Source organism: Apium graveolens, chromosome 11 (assembly GCF_009905375.1).
Source record: "Apium graveolens cultivar Ventura chromosome 11, ASM990537v1, whole genome shotgun sequence".
In the NCBI taxonomy this organism is placed as follows: domain Eukaryota; kingdom Viridiplantae; phylum Streptophyta; class Magnoliopsida; order Apiales; family Apiaceae; genus Apium; species Apium graveolens.
In genome coordinates this window covers 30,096,895-30,108,982 of record NC_133657.1, presented here as the reverse complement: position 1 = coordinate 30,108,982, position 12,088 = coordinate 30,096,895, and the positions used below count along the sequence as shown (strand labels likewise).

Below are 12,088 nucleotides of genomic sequence, written 5' to 3'. Positions count from 1 at the left end.
CTGAGCTTCCTTCTTGCCTGGCACTTCAGTATCACTCGGAAGCGTGCCAGGTTGATAATTTAGTAATGCATTAGCAATTTGCCAACCTGATTCTCCAAGGTCTTGATAGAGACAGCTTGGCTCTTTCACATTAGTCTCAACTCGTCCAATTCAGATTTTTCATTAGCTTGAGGTAACTACTGAAGTTGAAGTTGTTGGTTCGGGCATATTGCGGTTGCTGAAAACCAGGAGGGTTATACTGCCTTGTTGTATATGGCTGATCAGATTGTTGCACGGCATTCTGATTGTTGCTCCAGCTGAAGTAAGGATGATTGCGGTTATTCAGATGATAAGTGGATGGAGCTTGTTGTTGTGATCTCCGAAAGTTGCTCACAAATTGAGCTGATTCGCTAGAAATAGCACACTGCTCAGTTTCATGTGCCCCCACACAAAGCTCACAAACACTAGTGATCTGGTTAACTCCATAATTAGCCAAAGAGTCCACTTTCATCGTCAAAACTTGAAGTTGAGCAACTATAGCAGTAGCTTGATCCACTTCCAGAATTCCTGCTACCTTTCCTTGCAACATTCTTTGCGTAGGATTCTGGTATTCATTGGCTGCCATTAGCTCGACCAACTCATAAGCTTCATTATAGCTTTTAGCCCATAAGGCTCCACCAGATGCTGCATCGAGCATAGGTATAGATTGTGCACCTAAACCATTATAGAAACAGTTTATAATCATCTAATCAGGCCTTCCTTAGCATCTCCTTATATCGATCCCAAGCCTCACACAAAGATTCACTAGTTTGCTGAGCAAACTGAGTAAGATCATTCCTGATTATCGTAGTCTTCACCATAGGAAAGAATTTAGTGAGAAACTTTTGAGCAAGATCCTCCCATTTGGTGATAGACCCTGGTGGCAGAGAATATAACCAACACTTCGCTTTGTCCCTCAAAGAGAATGGGAATAGTCGCAGCTTGATAACATCTTCAGCCACATCGTTAAACTTGAAAGTGTCGCAGATCTCGATGAAATCCCTAATGTGCATGTTGGGTTCTTTAGTAGGATTACCCCCAAACTGAAATGAGTTCTGTATCATCTGAATCATGCTCGACTTGATCTCAAAAGTGTTAGCCGCGATGGCTGGGCTGATGAGGCTTGACTGAATATCATTGATCTTGGGCTTAGAATAGTCCATCAAAGCCTTAGAATTATCTGCTTGATCCCCCATCTCTAATAAAGGTGGTTCTTCGATTTTCTCTTCTTCTACTACTTTCTCTTCGTCCTCAAAATCTTCCCTACGATCATCTACAACTTCTTCCTCGTATTTTTCCAGAATTCTCCTACAAACTCGTGAACGTGTTTGCGTAAATGATCGCTAAATTACCTGAAATACGACAAGAAAAAGAGTAGGTAATTAACAATATTCGAGTCAATGAACTTTAACGATCACTGATAACAAACACATAAACTAAAAGTTAACACTGCAGCCCCGGCATCGGCGCCAACAACTTGTTATGGCTAAACATGCGCTAATAATTCACGTAAGTATACGCGTTCACAAGTAATATAGAATTGTTTCTAGTTCATTCCCACAGAGACTGACTTTGGTTAACTATGTAATTTATGCACTTATGCCCCAATGATATGGTTATTATCCAATGCTAAAATGATAACAATTTGGTTTTGATTATAACTACGAATAAAACTAACAATTATAACTAAGAGAGTAAAAAGAGTTGTATATTATATGAGACAAACATGGGATTCTAACTTCATTAATACTTCATTCAATAGCCTTATTGTTCTTGACCTTAGCATGCAATGGTGTTGACACTAATCAGATAACACGAAACTGCTAAACGCCAACTTTCGTTGCACGAATAACATACTACCAGACATCCACAAAAGAGATAGAAGCTGAATAGACACCAATTATATTGAGACCCTATATGTCTATAGAATTTGACAACATAAAGGTTTAAAGCACAAGTTATCTATCATGATTATATAGGGCAAGTAAGATGGCTAAAATTACCTACGAATCATGCATAACAATAACACATGAACCTATGCTAGCATGGCAAGTTCTAAATCCTTAAATTCACTGTCGTTTCATTAAAGATTAACACGCTATCTTATAAGTTCGCTACTCTTATAAGACGAATAAGCACAACCAATACTAGGTTATCATACAATCACCACACACTAAGGCGTCGAAATAAATTAACTAAAATAATCCATAAGTAAATCCGCTAGAACCACACGATAACGATTAGCCCATAATTGGACTCATCATCAACGTGGGTTCCGATGAAAGCATGGTATAATAAACGTAGTCTTTATACTGAATAAATAACAAAACCAAGTACAAAACAAGAGTAAGGTTCAAGAATAAGAAAACTAGCATCCAAGTTATAACTTAGAACAAAGATTCACAACTAAAAATAAGAACTTCTTCGTCTTTGTTGAATCGTGCTAACACGGTCTTCTTACGGCTCTCCTTGCGCTCTAGTACGTCTCTCTCTAGAAAATGTCATTTATTTGTATATATATAGCAGCCCCATGCAAGATAGAAGTCCTCCAATCGTACTTATAATAGAATCAGGATTTTGCAATCCCGACCTGGCGCGGCTGCGCGCATGACCAGCCCGAGCGCGCTGCCTTTCTGACAAACTGGCACGGTCCCGCGCTTGACCAGCGCGGGCGCGCCGTACCTCTGAAAAAAAACTTCTAATTTCTTGTTTTCCTTGCTGCTTCGAGCCAGCTTTTCACGAGCTTTTATTCCAACACCACCTTAACACCAAATTAGCACCAAAATAATGCTAACTCACCTGATTACCTAGATAATGCCTGAAATGCAAAAACACTAGAAAACACGTTAAAACACTTAACAACTTGAGTAAAAATGCATCAATTCAAAGCATAATAGAGCATTATAAAGTGTCATAAATACCACTCAACATGCGTCACACACAAAACTTCCCAAATTATATTATTAATCAATAATACAATAAATCTTATCAAATAGTGATTCACTCACATGATACTTAAGCCAAACAATAATGAAGCATACAATCAAACAAGAATATGACTATATATATGGCCATCACAAACTAGTGACCTAATCTCATTATAAAAATAATTTTCTACCCGTTCAATTATTATCCAATCCAATTAAGATAATAAATCTCTATGTTAGGTAATGAATAACACACAGGGGGGGTGAATGTGTTTTAATATTTTTAGGCTTTTCTTGAATGTTTTTGGTTGAACAAAGTAAATTTAATCTTGTAGAGATGATGTGTTAATGTAGTAAATAGACATGCAATAAACAAGCACACAATCTTTTCAAAACTCACTTAATTTTTATATTAAAAATCAAGAATGTTTTGCTACAAAATTTCTAGGCTCTTTGTTTAAAGAGCTTAGCTTCTTCTTGAGAGAATTACAAGGTTTTTTTTATCTAGATTGTTATTTCTGACTAATAGACTAGTGTTAACTTTATAACTCAGTTAACTAATAGTTTACACAGTGTACAATAAGATATGCTATTAACCTTTACTAAACTGTCACTTGTCATTTCCATTTTAGGAAAAGTGAACCTTCCATTTCTGGCTTAACATATCTTTGACATCCTGTGATTATCTTGATCTTCTTCTATCAGTTAATCTTTAACATTGATCTTGCACATCCTTCAAGCTGCTTTTTGTAGACTTTTCAATCCAACTGGTTGGATTGTTTATTGATTGTTTATCTTTGATATTGAACTGGTCTGTGATTTTGTACTTTGAGAATTTTACTCGAGATCTACAATTAGGCATGTAGAGATCTTGACATCTCGATAAGTATATTGACTTATCGAGATCTTTAATGGTCTAGTGAATTTGACTTATAGAGGTCTATGAGTTCTCGAATGAACTTTGGCTTGTCGAGATCTCTCAGCATCATGTCTTCACTTTGACTTGTCAACAACTTTGAGTTCTCTAGTGAATTTTGACTTATTGATATCTCTGAGTTCTCTAGTGGACTTTGACTTATCGATAACTCAGAGTTCTCTAATGAATGTAGACTTGTCGATAACTATGAGTTCTCTAGTAAAGAAATGACTTGTCGATATCTCCAACCTTCATGTCTTCTTGACTTATCGATATCTCTCTGAGTTCTCTAGTAGCTTTCCTGACTTCTCGATAAGTCATTTGGAGTTCTCGAATGACTTTTCTATAACATTAAATATGTGACTTGTAGAGATCTTGACTTAGCATATTTTTATCCAAACAGATTTATTCAACTCCAACCTTCTTCAAAATTCTTCTGAGGCATGATCATCTTGATCTTCTTCCGGATAGAATCCTTAGGCTTGATACTGTTTCAGAAAAAAGACTCCAGTCTTCTCCTTTGTATTTTTACAGACTTCAAAAAATTACAAGTACAAATACAAACTTAGATAACAATACAACTTACTTAGGTTCGACAAATTGTCTTAGTCTTGTTAAGGTACATGCATGTCTTGTACAATAATCTCCCCTAATTTGTGAGAAGATTACTTAACACAAATTCATGCCTGTTAATAAGACTAACCCCAAGTTTGAAATGATGAAAAATTTAAATTGATACACAAAGCTTGATCAAATTACAGCTCTTTATACATTAGGAAATTTATAGAGTTTAATGATTACAAGTGTCAGGTAAAGACAGTTTTTGCAGCAACTTCTTCTCTTTATAGGTCCTTTAAGAAAACAAGAATTTCCAGTTCTTCTATAATAGGTATCCCACTTAGAGCTTCTATGAGTTCCTGTCTTGCTGCTTTTGAGTAACCTTTGTCCAGTAAATCAATCCTGAATTTTGAAAATTGACCAGCTTTAATATTGAGAAATTTTCCATCTTTAGAGATTCTGCTCATTCCTTTTTCTTTCAACTCTTCAGATCTTTTTATGTACATCTCTATTTCTTCATCATACTTCCTCCTTCTCTCTTCAGCTTCAGCCTCATCTCTTTTCTTTGCTTCTCCCTTTCAATCAACCATTCATCTAGAACTGATCTCTATGCCCTTGTAGCAGTATCCTTGTCCTTTAACAAACTTATCACTCTCTTAATTTCTAAGGTTGAAAGAGAGTCCATTAATCTACTGCTAAGAAAGGTGAAGGAACCATCTTCATAGAAAATTCTGACTTCCCTAAGAGATACAATCTAAACTTTGACTATTTCCTCAGCAAGTTGTTGAAAATAGTCTTCATCTGAGATGCACCAATTTAGAGGTAGAAAGTCAGATTGCTTGAAACAGTTCAAGATGGCCCTTTCAGTGACTTCCATTTTCTTTGTAGGCTTGACTTTCTTAGGCTTTCTCCCAATAGATTTGTGCTTAAATTTTAGTGAAGGTTTGGCTAAAGGTAGGGTCGTCATTTTCTTGAGATTTGTATGGCTTATGGAGATTGGGATTTTTAGGAATGAGTTGGTTGTTTGTTTGTAGAGAAATTTAGGTTTTGAGGTTTGAGATGGTATAATGTTTGAGAAGGTTGTTTTTGAATATGGAGGTAAAGGTTGAGTTAGGTTTGTTTGGATTTTTAGGGCTTAGTGTCGTTCTGAGCCATCATGAGTCTTCTTGCTCCTCCTCTCACCCCTTCTCTTCTTTTATTCAACTTTCTTATCATCCTCCTTCTTCTTCTCTCCACCCTTGTTGCCTGATGGCTTACTGTATTGACTTGGATTTGAGCCAAAATGATTTTGATCATCTTTCTTCTGCTCATCATCATCCAAATCATCCTTGTTGATTTGTGTTTTAGGCAAGTTGGCTTCTGCATTATCCAAGTATCTCCTCAATAGCTTTATCATTTCCAAATTATCATTGTTCTTGTTCTTCTTGGTTTTTAAGCCACTTTTTAGGATCATGATAAGCTTTTTGTTGCCCATGACACACTGCTTTGGGATTTGAAAGTGTTTGAAGTTCTTTCTGTTTGGACAGATGTATGTTATATCCTTGCTTGTATGTAGATATGCTTCAGGAAAAGCATCCACTTGAGCATTTCTTAGTTCATTTAGTAGCAAGGTATCTTCAGGAGTTATAATTTTGACTTTGTTGATGAAGATATCCAATTCAGATGCCCTCCTTGAGACAAGGTAGTTGAGAGACACTTGCATAAATCTGTCTATCCCTGAGTTATTTGCATTTAACACAATCTTCTTCTGCAGAATGTTGTCCTGGTTGACCATGATCACTCTTATAAAATTAATTGTCTTGTCCAGGGCCTTTTTGCAAGTGAAGTGATTGTTGTTGAGAGAAGCTTTTAGGGCTTTGAGTAGTTCATCAAACTCTCTACTCAGACTAGGTCCTTCAGCAGCCCTAATAAGTCTTTCCATGTCAAGATCTACTTCTCTGGTTAATTTCTTTTCAGCACCCTGGACTTGTTGTTGAGATGACCTTGATTGTGCCAACCTAGTCTCTATCTCCCCCTTAGTCTTGTTGGCAGTCATGAGTAGGGGAGTAGGAATTTCAGGCCTAACTTGTTCTGGCAGAGAAGGAAGTGGTATATTGAGTTTACTCATGATGGCTCCCAAAGCTATAGAATTCTGCATTTGAAGATGCTTATGGGAGTCCACCAGGGTCTGGATATCTGTCGGTTGGCTCGTGACTAGAGAAGTCAAGGCCTGGACTTGTGCAGTGAGAGAAGAGTTGGAGTCTTGTAATGCTGTGACTTGACCTTGTAGAGATTGAATCTGTAGATTTGTGGAAGTAGATGCAGGTTGATGGGAGCTTGATGTAGAGACAGCAGTAGAGGATCCAAATGCAGTTTGAACAAATTTCTGAATCTCATCCATGACCAAGGGAGAAGGAGTGTATCTGACAGTGTGCATCTGATCCAACTTCAACCTTGTGTCATTTGAGTTGGTGATATGATTTTGAACTTGATTGTTCAAGGCAACAAAAGAGTTCTTGAGCTGTGTCATGCTTTTATCTACACCACTGAGATCATATCTGGACATTTGGTCTGAAAAGTGTTTAAATTGATTTTTGATCTCAGTTTGAGAGATAATGATTTCATCCATCTTTTCTCTTACCATCTTCCTGATCCTGTCTTCATGACCAGTCAATTTGACTTCAAGAGCTTTACCAAAAAGGTGAAAAGCCTTGAGTTGAGCTTTGTGCACTTTTGTGACTGCATCATATACTTCTTGTAGAGTCAAGGCCTTTGCATTACTTCCAAGGATAGTCACATACTCTTCCCAGAATCTGGCCAAGACTTGATCCATCTCCAACACAAAATCTTGAGATAGCCATGCATTCACATTGCCATCCTGTTCTTCATCATTTACAATCTTCTCCTTCTGTTTCTCCACATCTTCATTGTAGGTGAGCATGATGGCCTGATAGTCCTAATTGCTCATATCAGAAGTGAGTAGATTTTGAGAGATGTTTGCTAGTCCAGAAATCTGCTCCACTAAGAGATCATCCACAAATGTGGATTGAGAGACAGAATCTTGCGGCCAGTTGGTGAGAATGTGAGGGTGTGAGGTAGATGGCTCAGAAACACCTGTGACTGAAGTCATAGTTTGACTCATAGATTGCTCTGTACTCCAAGGAACTGGTGCATCCTTTCTCACAAACTTCTTAATCAAATCAGCTTTACAAACTGTTTGTGGAGGTGCATATCCAGAAGGACCAGCTGCGTCAGCATTTATATTTGTAGCAGCTTCACCAGTATTTTCTTTAACAGAACTTGCAGAATCTTCAGTATCAGCATCTTCTGATAGAAAGATTGTATGTGAAGCAATAGAAGATTCATCTGCATGGTCATCAGCATCTAGCAATGGAGTTATTGGTGGAGTGTGCTGAGAAAGATGTAAAGTGGATGGAGCTTCCAGATACAAGACCAAAGGCATATCCAAGTTGTTGATATCAATTTCAGCACTTGTGCCTGGGTTTTCAGCATGTACTGGTTAGTTTATTGAAGACACAGTAGGTGTAGGCATTGGAGTAGTCGATGGCTCTTGGATTAGAGATTTGTGAGCTTCATGAAGTTCTGGCTCAGCACTTGGAAGAGATTCAACTACAGTAGGGTCTTGTGGGATCAGAGATTCCTGACCCCCTTCCACAGCTGCTGCTTCCATTCCTTCTTCAGAGGTTGATTCTTCTACAGCCCTCCTTGCTCTTTGCTTTCTAAGTCTCTTAGCTGGTGGAGAGACTCTAGGAGCTTGATCATCAGAGCTTAGCTTTCTAAGCCTTTTTAGGGGCCTAGAACTCCCAGTTTCTTGAGCTGTCTGAGAAGAGACCTTCTCAGCTACTTCAGCAACAGGTTCTGATGGTTGAACCGGTGCCTCATCATCAGACTCATCTCTTAAAATCATCTTCCTTCTTTTCTGTTGTGCCTGAGGGACTGTCTTAGTCCTCTTTGTTCTAGAAGAAGAAGGCTTCACTTGATTATGTGTTGATGGATGGTTGGCATGTTCTGATGTGTGTGTTTGTTGAGTGGCAGTAGTAGGTTCTGATGGATGTTGTGGTTGTGGTTGTTGTTGTTGTGGATCATCGGGATATAATACAGAATAAGTAGCAGCATCAGCATTTACAAGGGCTTGCTTTACTGCTAAAGGAATTCTAAGGGGCCTCAGAACTTTCTTTTTGTTATCAGCAGTTAAAAGATCAGTAAAAGCCCTTTTGGCTAACCTAAAAGGTTCTATGTGTTCACTTGCTAGTTGTGGTTCATCTGATATATAGTAACTGTAAATTAACTGACAGAACTTAGCAAAGTAAACTACATTCCTGTCCTCTTTCATTCTATCTCATATAAAACATAACACAGTCTTGGCATAATCAAAGTGAGACTGGTTTAGGAGAGCATACCCAATTTGTTGAGTCAGAATCGGAATGGCGTCAAAATTTGAGCATTTGTTTGCGAACGCCTTGGTGATGCAATCGAAGAAAAAGCTCCATTCTCTTCGAATATGTGGGTGTTTAAGTTGGCCCAACTTTTCTAGACTCTCCTCATACCCTAAATTAGCCATCATTTGCTGTAGCAATGACTCCTCAACAGCAGAACTGAACTGGAAGTTCTCAGGTAGATGTAGAGCTTTCCTGACTGTTACCGGAGTAACAACGTACTCAACCTCCTTTACTGTAAACACGATGTTTGGAGTCTCATCCTTACCACCATCATCATAAAGTCCAGTTCTCCAGAACGTTAGAACTTGAGTTCCAGATAAAGTGGATGGCTGCGTCAAAGCGAACCCAATTTGACTATGAGATAAGAAATCCTGAATAAAATGAAGTTCCGAAGGAGCTTCACTCTTAGTGAGAATGGCAGCATAGGTGTTGGGGATGAACTGTGCTCCATTAAAGATTAGATCATTGGGTGCCATTGAAAAAGAAGTGAGAAATAAGAATGCCTGAAAGGTGTTTGGTAAAATGCCTGTGTAAAAACCGTCAGTGAATATGGAGGGAATAAGAGAAAAGAGAGAGAGTGTAGAATACAAAAGTAGATAAAAGATTTAAAATCTTTTCTCTCTTTTACTTATACACGCCACTTGACAGCAGTTAAGACGAATTTGAACAGTCTTTACACCTGTCAGCCATGCAGTAGTTAAGATAATAGTTAATGGGCACGGGAAATAAGTAATAATTACTATGCACATGCAGTTTTTCAAAAAAAAATGTTCCCACTAAACAAGTAATTATGACTGTCTTTATCTCACTTAAACCAATATTCTGTTAAAATAAAACCGTTCAAGTATTGACCAAAAATAAATCAAGTAAATAAATACTGCCACATCAGCATCAGAACTTGATTATTATCAGAATTTAAAAGTCATCATAATATGGCTTATGTACTCAAAAAGTGAATGTTTATTTCTGTAATTCTTCACACAAATACTGATATGGTTTCCGCATAACTTAATCATCAGAACTTCCATCAGAACTTGTCCTCAGAATTTATGCAACTGACACTTTCATCTACAACAACATTGATCACCACAATAATTTTCATCATTCATATGGAGTGTAAGTGTGTGCTTCAAGCTAAATATCAGACAAAGAGTAAAGTCTGATTCACTTCAGTACATCTTAGAAATAAGGCATAACTAAGAACTTTGCTCAAAATCTGTCATTAGTCTGAAGTCTACTATAGAATGAGTACATGCATGAGTCCACCTCAACTGTTTTGTGCTCATTTTATCCATCTTTTGATATTCTTTTTCACATGAGCTCCTCAGTGAAAGTGAGTCACAACTGCTTATCAGAATTTATGCTATTATCAGAGTATTTCTCCAGTAATCAGAGAATGTGAAAAGTCACCAAGAAAATTTTATTTTGCTTTTCTCATGCATATTACTTAATATCAGCAATGCACTTGGGTCTTCCCTTTCATATACATTTTTCTCTATATCTCAAAGGAGTACCTGATATTTATTTCTTTTCTTTACTTTTTCTTTTGATAAGTGAGGCTTATTGGCACTTAGTAAATCCATTAGATTTACCAACATCAGAACTTAACAGATAAGAAGCATAATTCTAGTTTTTGACTTAGTAATAAGATACACAAAGTAAACCTAACCAACCTCAATATCAGAATTTGCTTGTGTTAAAATATTTCCACATAAACAATTATTCAAACATGGGATCTTTAGTATATTAGAGACTACTAGGTCAGCATCTAGCACAGTTATCCTCATTGGATTGAATAGTCACAGAAACATTCATATCACTATCAGAGTTTAGAAATTCACATCAGACAATAATCAGCACTTAGGTAAATTTCAATTTAAGCACAGATTACATAAAGATAGTAATATCTGTAAATACTGATTATAAGGTCTGATATATCAGAACATAAACTAAACAGATTTAGAGAAAGAACCTGAAACCATTCCAAGTTCATTTACCAATCTTGTAAAAGTAGCTTCACATAGTGGTTTTGTGAAGATATCTGCTAGTTGTTGATCTGTTGGAACAAAATACAATTCCACTGTACCTTCCATCACATGTTCCCTTATGAAGTGGTACCTAATGATGATGTGCTTTGTCATTGAGTGCTGAACTGGATTACCTGTCATAGCAATAGCACTTTGATTATCACAGTAAATGGGTATTTTAGAATATGTTAACCCATAATCTAGTAACTGATTCTTCATCCAAAGAATTTGTGCACAACAGCTTCCTGCAGCAATGTACTCTACCTCTGCAGTTGATGTGGAAATTGACTTTTATTTCTTGCTAAACCAAGAAACTAATCTGCCTCCAAGAAATTGGCAGCTTCCACTTGTGCTTATCCTGTCAATTTTGCACCCTGCAAAATCTGAATCTGAGTAACCTATTAGCTTAAAGTCTGATTCCCTAGGATACCACAATCCTAAATCAGCTATACCCTTAAGGTACTTGAAAATTCTTGTAACAGCTGTTAAGTGAGGTTCTCCTGGATCTGCTTGAAATCTTGCACAAAGACAGGTAGCATACATAATATCAGGTCTACTTGCAGTTAGATAGAGTAGTTAGCCAATCATACCTCTGTAATCAGTAATATCTACTGATATACCAGTATCCTTATCCAATTTTGTTACAGTGGTCATAGGAGTGGATGCACTTGAACAGTCTTGCATTCCAAATTTCTTCAGTAAATTTTTAGTGTACTTAGATTGACAAATAAAAGTTCCTTCTTCATTCTGCTTGACTTGAAGACCCAGAAAATAGCTAAGTTCTCCCATCATACTCATTTGATATCTTGACTACATTACCTTGGCAAACCTTTTACAAAGTCTGTCATTTGTAGAACCAAAAATGATATCATCAACATATATCTGCACCAAAAGTAAGTCCTTTCCATGGTTGAGATAAAATAAGGTTTTGTCAATAGTCCCTCTGTTAAATCCACTTTCCAGAAGAAACTGAGCTAATGTCTCATACCATGCTCTTGGAGCTTGCTTAAGGCCATAAAGTGCTTTATCAAGTCTGTAGACCTGATTAGGAAATTTTGAATCTACAAAACCTGGAGGCTGTTCAACATATACTTCTTTTTCCAATTCTCCATTGAGAAAAGCACTTTTTACATCCATTTGAAAGACTTTAAGCTTTTTGTGAGCAGCATAAGCCAAAAAATATCCTTATGGCTTCCAATCTAG

The 12,088-nt window shown here is 37.1% G+C and overlaps 1 protein-coding gene and 1 pseudogene across 1 annotated transcript in view; both read left to right on the top strand.

Annotated features, from left to right (window-relative positions):
• Window positions 1-12,088, top strand: part of LOC141695429 (photosystem I P700 chlorophyll a apoprotein A2-like) — a 53,057-nt gene that overhangs the window by 34,828 nt on the left and 6,141 nt on the right. The gene's annotated exons all lie outside the window — the stretch shown is intronic.
• LOC141699060 (small nucleolar RNA R71) lies at window positions 726-824 on the top strand (annotated as a pseudogene).